Raw genomic sequence first — 9,616 nt, forward strand, 5'->3', positions numbered from 1 at the left:
AGGTGGTGCAGTGGTAAAGAATCCATCTGCCAATGTAGGAGACGCAAGAGACACGGATTCCTTCCCTGGGTCAGGAAGATCCCTTGGAGTAGGAAATAGCAACCCATTCCAGTATTCTTGCTTGGAAAATTCCATGGACAGAGGAACCTGGTGGGCCGTAGTCCAGGGGGTCTCAAAGAGCCGGACACAACTGAGCAGGCACATGCACACATCAGCTATGCCACTTACTCTAAGCATGATTTTAAGCAAATTTTAAAGCCCTCTTCATACGTATTCATATTAGAATGGCAAAAAGATAAGCAAGCAAAAACCCCTGACCATATCTAATGTTGGCAAGCATGCAGAGCAGTTAGAACTAGGGATGGAAAATTATATGGCCACTTTGGAAAACAGTTTAATTTCTTATAACATTAAACAACGGTTGTTGTGTATCCCATCAGTTCCACTCCTATTTACCCAAGAGATATGGAACTTTATGTTTAACATAAAAACCTGTAACCCTCATCCCTCAGTATCCTCAGAGGATTGGTTCCAGGACACCCTGCAGATTCCCAAATCCATGCATGCTCAAGTCTCTTACGTAAAATGGTGGAGAATTTACATATAACCTAGGCACATCCTCCCATATACTTTAAATCATCTCTAGATTACTTAGGTTAAGGAATACAATGTAAATAATTGTAAATACAATGTAAATACTATGTAAATAGTCTGCATGTGGCAAATTCAAGTTTTGCTTTTAGGAACTTTCTGGATTTTTTTTTCCAACATATGGATATCCAGTTGGCTGCATACTGTGGATACAGAGGGCGACTGTCATGAATGTTTGAAGTGAAGTGTTAATCACTCAGTCATGCCTGACTCTTTGCAACCCCACAGACTACAGCCCACCAGGCTCCTCTGTCCATGGGATTTTCCGGGTAAGGATACTAGAGTGGGTTGTCATTTCCTTCTCCAAGGGATCTTCCTGACCCAGAGATCAAACCCGGGACTCTTACACTGCGGGCAGATTCTTTACCGACTGAGCTATGAGGGAAGCATAGAGGTTCATTCATAATTACAGATGATTAGTGAATTAACAACCTGTGGTTGCAGGAACTCCTGATATAGGCAACAATCTGGATGAATCTCAAATGCATTATGCTAAGTGAAAAAGGTCAGACTTGAAGAGCTACACTTGTATGATTCCACTTCTAGGACACTCTGGAAACAACAAAGTCATGGAAACAGAAAACAGATTAGAGGCTGCCAGGGACCAGAGGTGGCAGTGGGGGACCGCTGGCTACAAAGAGGCAGCATAAAGTAATGGGAACTCTCTGATGTTTTTATTGTATTAGTGGTTATATGACTCTAAAAATAGTCAAAACTCAGAATTGCTTAGCAAAAAGAGTGAACTTTACAGTATATAAATAACATGTTTAAAGTGAATTGAGGGACTTCCTGGTGGTCCAGTGGCAAAAACTCCACACTCCTAATGCAGGGGGGCCTGGGTTCGACTCCTGGTCAGGGAACTTGATCCCGCATGCCACAACTAAGAGTTGGCATGCTCCAACAAAATAAACAAATAAACGAAATCCCGTATGTCACAACTAAAAATAATCTGCATACTGCAACAAAGATTGAAGATCCCCATGTGTCTCTGGGACAGTGAAGACCCAGTGCAGCCAAATAAGAATATAAATAAATAAAATATTAAAAAAAAATAAAGCAAATTGAAAGTTAGATAGAAGAGGCCCCATGTTGTTTGATGCCATTTATATGAAAAGTCCAGAATGGGAAAATTTATACACTGAAAGTAGATTAGTGGTTGCCAGAGGCTGGAGGGAGAGCGGAATGACTGTTAATGGGTGTGGGGTTTCTTTCGGAGGTGATAAGAATGTTCTGGATTTAGATAGCGGTGATGGTTGTATAAGCTTGTGAATATACTATAAACCACTGAATTGTAGACATTTTTAAAATTAATTTATTTGGAGGCTAATCACTTTACAATATTGTTGTGAGTTGTAGACTTTTAAATGAGTTTTATATGTGAATTACATTTCAATTTTAAAAAGTGAACTTAACCCATCCTCAGCCAGTTTCCTCATCTATAAAATGAATATTTATATCTGATAGGTAGCTGTGTGGAATGACTCAGTGCAAATAAAGAGTATAGCATGGTGGATGCTCAGTGGACAGTTAGCTTCTGCCAGGATGCTAGGTCCAGCTGAACCCCTTCGTGTGGTCTTGGAAAGACCAGTTCACTGCACTGAGCCTCATGTTTCTCATCTGCAAAGTGAAAGAGCTGGATCAGATGAACTCTCAATCCCTCCCAGTCTGGCAAGGACTTATGACACTCATTGATAGATGGAAATACTAAGAATAATAATGTGTTTGTGCAGCTTTTGACATTTGTCAAAGCACTTTCAAGTAACTGAACTTCATTTGTTATCTCACCTAGCGTTTAACATCTTCCATCACAATGACAATCAAGCTTCAGAAAAACAAATGATGAAGAGGCAGGAAGCAGAGGCCAAGATGTGGTGGGCTGGGGAGTGGACATACACTTATGCAGACAGGTCCCCGTTCAGCGTGGCTGCAGCAGCTACCACCTGCTTAAGCTGTTACAGGCATACTGCCCGGGGCTGGGACCAGGTGCCAAGGCCTGACTCTCCATGCCAGCCCCCAGTGAGGCTATGGCAGAGCTGTCAGTGAGCTGGCCATAGGCAGAAACCCACTCTACTACAGATCAGTGGTGATTTAAGTTTTCGAATCACTTCCTAAATATGCTCTTGGTCTTGGGAGAGTTCTTTTTGTTGGCTGGAAGCTAAGCAGAGCCTCTCCAGGCTTTTTAGGACCACAGATATGATGCCCCTTTTCCTTTTGTCAATGTATATAGGGAGAAGCCTAGAACTTCTTCTCAACTCAACCTCACCCTGGCCTGGGGTCCTCAGGCCACCTCTGCACCTTTGAGAGGAGAGGGCTGCTGCCTCCCCTTCTCACCTCCAAGCTTGCCTTCTGGTCCTCTGGTGCCTTAGCCCTCCCCAGCCAGCGGCCCTCAGCTGAGCTGCAGACGCACCTAAGGGAAGGGAAGGCAGTGCTGTGGATACAGGGCCTGCCTGTAGGTAACCAGGTGAGGCTGAAGCTTGTGAGGGGCCCTGGGGATTTGCCAAGGGGCCCAAGGTTTCAGAAGAGAGCTGGGCAGTCCTCACCCTGAGGAGGGAGCTGAGGTGGGAGCTGGAGTGCTTGGGGGGAGGGGTGGAAACAGGAGAGCAGATAACTTCTCTCCAAGCATCCCCCAGAGTGTCACTGGGGTGAATGCGTGGGGCAGGAGGGAGTCTAGCCGGTGGGAATCAGCAGGGTCTCAAGGCCTGGGAGCAGGAGGGAGGGGATGACACGCTCAGATGTGCCCTTGGATGAATTAGGCAAGTGGGAGGCTATGCCTGGGGATGGGGGGGAGGCTTGGAGAGGTGAGGTGGGTCTGGGGCTACCACTCCCCTCTCCTGTGACTGGGTCCTCCCCCTCATCTTCTTTCCCCCCCAGTATCCAGGCCTTCCCCCCATGGAGTAGGTAGGGGCCCCACTCACCTCTCTCCCCTGCTCTCTGTCCTGCAGCCCACTGTGACCTGGCAGGAGTCAAGACGCAGGGGCTGGCAGGCAGGGAGGCGGGGGTGGGGCTCTTTTCAAACTTGGGAAAGTTGGGCTCCAGCCCCCTACTCTCCCTGGAGAGGAATAACCTCCCCTTCCCACCTTCAGTTCCCTCAGGACACCCTGGGAACTGACAAGCACCCACAGTAGCCATTCCCCAGGCCAGGCAATGCAATGAACAGGGTGGGGGCCTGCCCTGGTGCCCTGGGCCCACGCTGACCCTACCAGTGCTCTGGGTCCCTCTGCTAGAGCCTCAGGCAAGAGGCAGGAGTGGGCTGGGGTGAAGGCCGGGGTTTGTTATGGCTGTGATGATGTCAGGGCCTCCCAGGCAGGAGAAAAGTGCAGTTCGCACATTGCTTACATTTTTCTTATGCAGCCAGGCTGGGAAATAGTTGGAAATAAAAGCATGGGAAGGTGGACAGGCTGTCCTCAAAGAAAAGCTTTTGGTGCCACCTGTGCCCCTTCAGGCGAGGGCATCTCAATGGGGGATCTGGTGCAGAGGATGCTGTGGGCGTGGGCATGAGGAGTTGCTGTGGTCTTGGCATAGATATTTACTGGACCAGTGACTTCTACCCACCACCGCAGCTCACACTCCAGGCTCACTCATACACCAATCCTGAGCAACAAGAACCTCGTCCTCACTGGAGACACAAAGGCAATCAATAACTGGGTGACACATGGCAAAGCTGTCAAGCTATTTAAGCCCTGGAGGCCAGGACTGGGACAAGGAGGGATGAGAAAAAATAGTCATGAGACCTTCATGTGGGTTGCACCTCCTCCCATTGGCCCCATCCTTGGATGTGGGTGGCTGGCAGGGGTGGGAGAGAGACCCAGGTTTGGACCTCTAATCTCTCTAATCTCCGGGGTGCTCCTTCTTCCCTGACCTCAGGCCCCTCCTTCTTAACATCTAGGGCACAGGTAGATGATTCCTTGCCATTGCAAAGCCTGCAGTTGCCTCTGGCACCCCGCAGGGTGCTTTCTCCAAGTCCAGGCAGCAAGCCATCTCAGCCAGCCGAGAACACCTGCCTTCTGCTCTCCTTTCCACCCTTTTCTGCCCCTGCTCCTGATGTTTTGCCTCCAGATCTTTTCTTCCCTAAATGTAGACTGGAGAGGAGAGACTCCAGGCAGTTAGATCAGACTCAGGAACAGGCTTTGTGATCATGCCTGGGGACCCTGGAACCTCTGTCCTTAGATCAGCGTCAGCCATCATCCTCATTGGACATTTATGGAGTGTCTGAGTGCAAAACTCGTGGTTCTCTCCCTCCGCCAGGTGAAATTTCCTTTCCATTTCACTTGCTCTGACAATACGGAAGATGTACCTGTCCCTGTTCCTCCCCTCCCTGCCCCTACCACTTTATGGTGACCTTAGCACAGTCAGCTGAAAGTTGCTGTTTCTATTGAACCTCTGGCTTCTCTTCCCCTAGTTAGTCTGTTGACTGATGCTGTTAATTTTGCGTTTGTGTTCTTTAGAACCTGATTCCATTTTCTACCAAGCTTTCTCTCCTTTTCTAGCTTGAGAAGCATAAGAGTGTGTGTGTATTTAGATTTCTATAGGGAGTTCTTTCAAATAAAGAAATAATGATGCTCCAGAGTAGGACAGCTGGATTCAGGACAGAAGGAAGTTTTCCTTTGAGTGATGCTTCTGATGGCAGATCCCAGTTCTGGGTGGGACCATGGCTCAGAGGAGGTGGACTACAGTGAAGACAACCCAGGGCCCGGGCAGCAGGAGGACTGGCTTCTTCTCCAACTCAGAGAGACCATCCCAGGATCTGCTCTCAAGTTTTCTCTGCTGCAATTTTCTCATATGTCACATGGAGATGTGGCACCACCAGGCTGACCCAACCCACAGACTGGGGAGTGGAGATAATGCTCCATCAGGGATGGCCTGCTCACTGTTCCAGAAACCTCCTAGCTCCCTTCACCTCAGCACTTTCCACCCATGCCATATTTCTTCCTTGGGATGTCCCCGCCAGGCCCCCTCCCTTCCTAAATCCTAACTTCTTCAAAGACCCAGGCAGGAACTTTTTTTCTCTGTGAAATTGTCCTTGATTACCCCAGCTATAGTGTTGGGTCTCTGCTTACAACTTCTGTCTGGCATTACCAACGAGCATGTAATTCCTTTATATTGGGGATTCTCAAATTTGGAGCTATTGACATTTTACTCTGGATAATTTTTTATTCCTCTGGCTGTGACAACCAAAAATGTCTTCAGACACCCCAAAAGGAATGCTGGGCCAAGACTGTCTCTAGCTGGGAACCATTACTTTATATTACTGTTTAGCTTTTAAAATGTCATTTTCTTTCAGTGCCCTAACGTGCTTAACACACTGCTATATGCATCAAGTGCTTCACAAATTTCTGTTGAACAAATCAATGCACACTTTGCAAATGTTAAAAGTGCAAGTAGGGAACTCTGTTCAATGTTGTGTGGCAGCCTGAATGGGAGGGAGGTTTTGGAGAGAATGAATACATGTGTATATATGGCTGAATGGATACATGGGTATATATGGTGAGGCTGGACTGCTGTGTACCTGAAACTTTCGCAACATTGTTAATTGGCTATACTCCAGAATCAAAAAGTTTTTTTAAGAAGTACAAGTGGAATCATTATGATAGCTACCTTTAGGATTGAGTTACACTTTTATGGGATGGCGATATTCATATTTGCTTCCAAAAGGTCAGTCCACTCTCTTCCCACCATTAGATCTTGAGGAACAACTGTTAGCAAGGAACTGCGCTATGTTGACTTCAGAAAACTTGTTATAATAAGTGGAGCCCACAATAAAAATATTTCTAAGCTAAACCGCTTATTTCAAGTGATATCTGGATCAAAATCTGAATCACAAAATAATCTACATTCTCTTTTGAATTCCCCTGCAATGGGCTATATACCTTGTATTAGATTCTCCACTGGTGCTGTCAGGTTCTGTACAAGAAGATGAGAGTTACTAGGAAGATATTTAAAAGCTGAAGTGTAAGAATAAACAGGCCCACTATCTTTCCTGGACGCCAGCAATCATCACTGTTTTCTATGCCTGTGGACAAACTGCTTAGTCTCCCTGAACCTTGGTTTCTCTGCCTGAGAAATAATAAATAATGGGAAGCAGAATTAATGAGAAACATATGCAAAGATCTATCCTAGTGTCTGATGCAAATATACTGAATAAACGTTGGTCTTCTCCCCTCCATTGGATTTCGTCCCATATTATAGTTAGAATTACTTTTTCTGCCTTCCCCTGTTGTAGGTAACTCTAAGGTAAGTGCTCTATTGAATTTCTCTTTGCATACCATTCTAACACCTAAGCACAGCACCTTGCCCATAGGAGGTGTTCCACACATTTTTCTTCTTTTTTTCTCTTCTTTGCCAAATGTTTTTGATGAATGGACTATGCACCTGACTTCAGGAAGTCTGGAAGGAAAAGAAATGCAGACACACTAGTACCTGGACTGACTGCCATCCTTCAATCTTATAGCCTTATGTTAATTGCATTCTAATCCTATAAAAGTATTTGATTCATATACTTTCAAGCTTTAAAAGACTTTGTAAGAGATCAAATCCAACACTCTCATTTCTCAGATGAGGAGGTCCAGTAAGGATACGTAGCTCTTTCATGTAACCAAAACCATCCATTGTCCTGTGGCTTTAGGAAAATTTAGTAGTTTTCTTTAGTTCTGATTTCTTCAAATAGTTCCTCTGGACTGGGGTCTCTCAACACCAGCACTACTGAAATTGGGGCTGGAAAATCCTTTGTTGTGGAGGGCTTCCTGTGCACTGTAGGAGTTGAGCAGCTTCTCTGGCCTCTACTCACCAGACACTAGTAAATCACTCCTCCCTCCTAAGTCATGACATTCAAAAATGTCCCCAGACATCACAAATATCCTAGAACCACTGATCTAGACTCTACTACAGGTAAAATCCTTTCAAATGACACACTGAGGCCCTCAGGTTATGGGATTGTCTTAATGACTAGTTGGCTAACAAACTTCATTTTAGCCCACAAGCTCCGGAGAACAGACAGAGCTGCTTTGTAGTGAGCACAGGTCTCAGTCACAGGGGGACCCACTCATCATGTATATGTGTCATTTAGTTTTCATATTCTTTATATTCTTTCATATTCTTTCATACTTCCAGGGACCTTTGAAGCGGACCCTGACATGTCTTTCTCAGAACAACTGACTATGTTCTGTGTGTTGCCCAGGAGTCTGGCCTGTGTGAAGGGCCATTCTGCCCGCCAGAGCCCTTCTTACATTGTGCTCTCACTGCCTGTTTGTCTTTCTGCCCCAGTGGACGTTAAGGTTCATGGCAGCAGAGACAATGACCATCTTGTTCACCATGTATTCTCAGCATCCAGTTGGCACATGGAGGTGCCAAATAAGCATTTATTTAATGAATATATAATAGAAATTACAACATATTTCATTTAGTTGTGGGTCAAAAGTGCAGAATATTTGTAATCATAGCTTACTCAGCTTAAAATTACACAGAATGCTTACCTGTATTATTCCATTAATGGCAAAGCATATGAGATATATATTATAACTCCATTTGTCAGATGAAGAGGGATGTCCCTAGTAGTCCAGTGCTTAAGACTCTAGGCTTCCACTGCAGAGGGTGTGGGTTCAATCCCTTGTTAGGGAGCTAAGATCCCATAAACCTCTTGACTCAGCCAAAAAATAAATAAATACGGAAACTGAGGCTCAGAGAAACATTGACTTAGGTAATTACATAGTAAAAAGCCTGAATTTGGACCAAGGCTCACCTAATTGCCAATCCTAGTCCTCTTTGCTATACCACCTCTCCTGTTTGGTCATAAACCTGTGTGTTGACTCCTCCTGTGTAAAGAATGATCCATTCACAAACAGGGACCAGAAAAATGACTTTATCACTGTGTACGATTTAGATTAGTCTGCTCTTGCCTCTTTGAGAAACCTGTAGGAACATGGTAATAATCTTGTTATACAAAATGGTCCTAGTCCATTCAGGCTACTGTAACAAAAATACCATAGACTGGGTGGCTTAAACAACAGCATTTCCCCCCTTCCCCCAGTCTGGAGGCTGAGAAGTCCCAGATCAAGCAGCTGGTAGATTTGATGTCCAGTGAGATCACACTTCCTGGTTCATAGACATGATATCCTTTCATGGCAGAGGGAGTGAGGGAGCTCTCTGAGATCTCTTTATTTATTTATTTTTTTGGGGGGGACTGGCTCTTTATTAGATTTAATTTTACTTAACTTATATTAATTCCATTTTCTTTTCTTTTTTATTTGCATCTTTTTTTTTCATTTATTTTTATTAGTTGGAGGCTAATTACTTTACAACATTGCAGTGGTTTTTGTCATACATTGACATGAATCAGCCATGGATTTACATGTATTCCCCATCCCAGTCCCCCCTCCCACCTCCCTCTCCACCCGATTCCTCTGGGTCTTCCCAGTGCACCAGGCCTGAGTACTTGTCTCATGCACCCAGCCTGGGCTGGTGATCTGTTTCACCCTAGATAATATACATGTTTCGATGCTGTTCTCTCGAAACATCCCACCCTCGCCTTCTCCCTCAGAGCCCAAAATTCTGTTCTGTACATCTGTGTCTCTTTTTCTGTTTTGCATATAGGGTTATCGTTACCATCTTTCTAAATTCCATATATATGCGTTAGTATACTGTATTGGTCTTTATCTTTCTGAGATCTCTTTAATAAGGACACTAATCCCACTCAGGGTTTCCACCCTCATGACCTAATCACTTCCCAAAAGTTCTGCCTCAAATGCCATCTCATTGGGGATTAGGTTTTAGTATATGACTTTTGAAGAAATACAAACATTCAGTCTATAGCAAAAATAATTGTCTATAATGGCATTCACAGTGGCAAGATTTCATGTATGGGTGAGTGTCAGAGAAACTGTGCTTTGATCTTGAATCTGAGGAGCAGGTGAGTACATGTATAGGAAAAGGTACCAGGCAGGATAAAACCCAAAGTCTTTTTATTGCATAA

Source organism: Odocoileus virginianus, chromosome 1 (assembly GCF_023699985.2).
Source record: "Odocoileus virginianus isolate 20LAN1187 ecotype Illinois chromosome 1, Ovbor_1.2, whole genome shotgun sequence".
Lineage (NCBI taxonomy): Eukaryota > Metazoa > Chordata > Mammalia > Artiodactyla > Cervidae > Odocoileus > Odocoileus virginianus.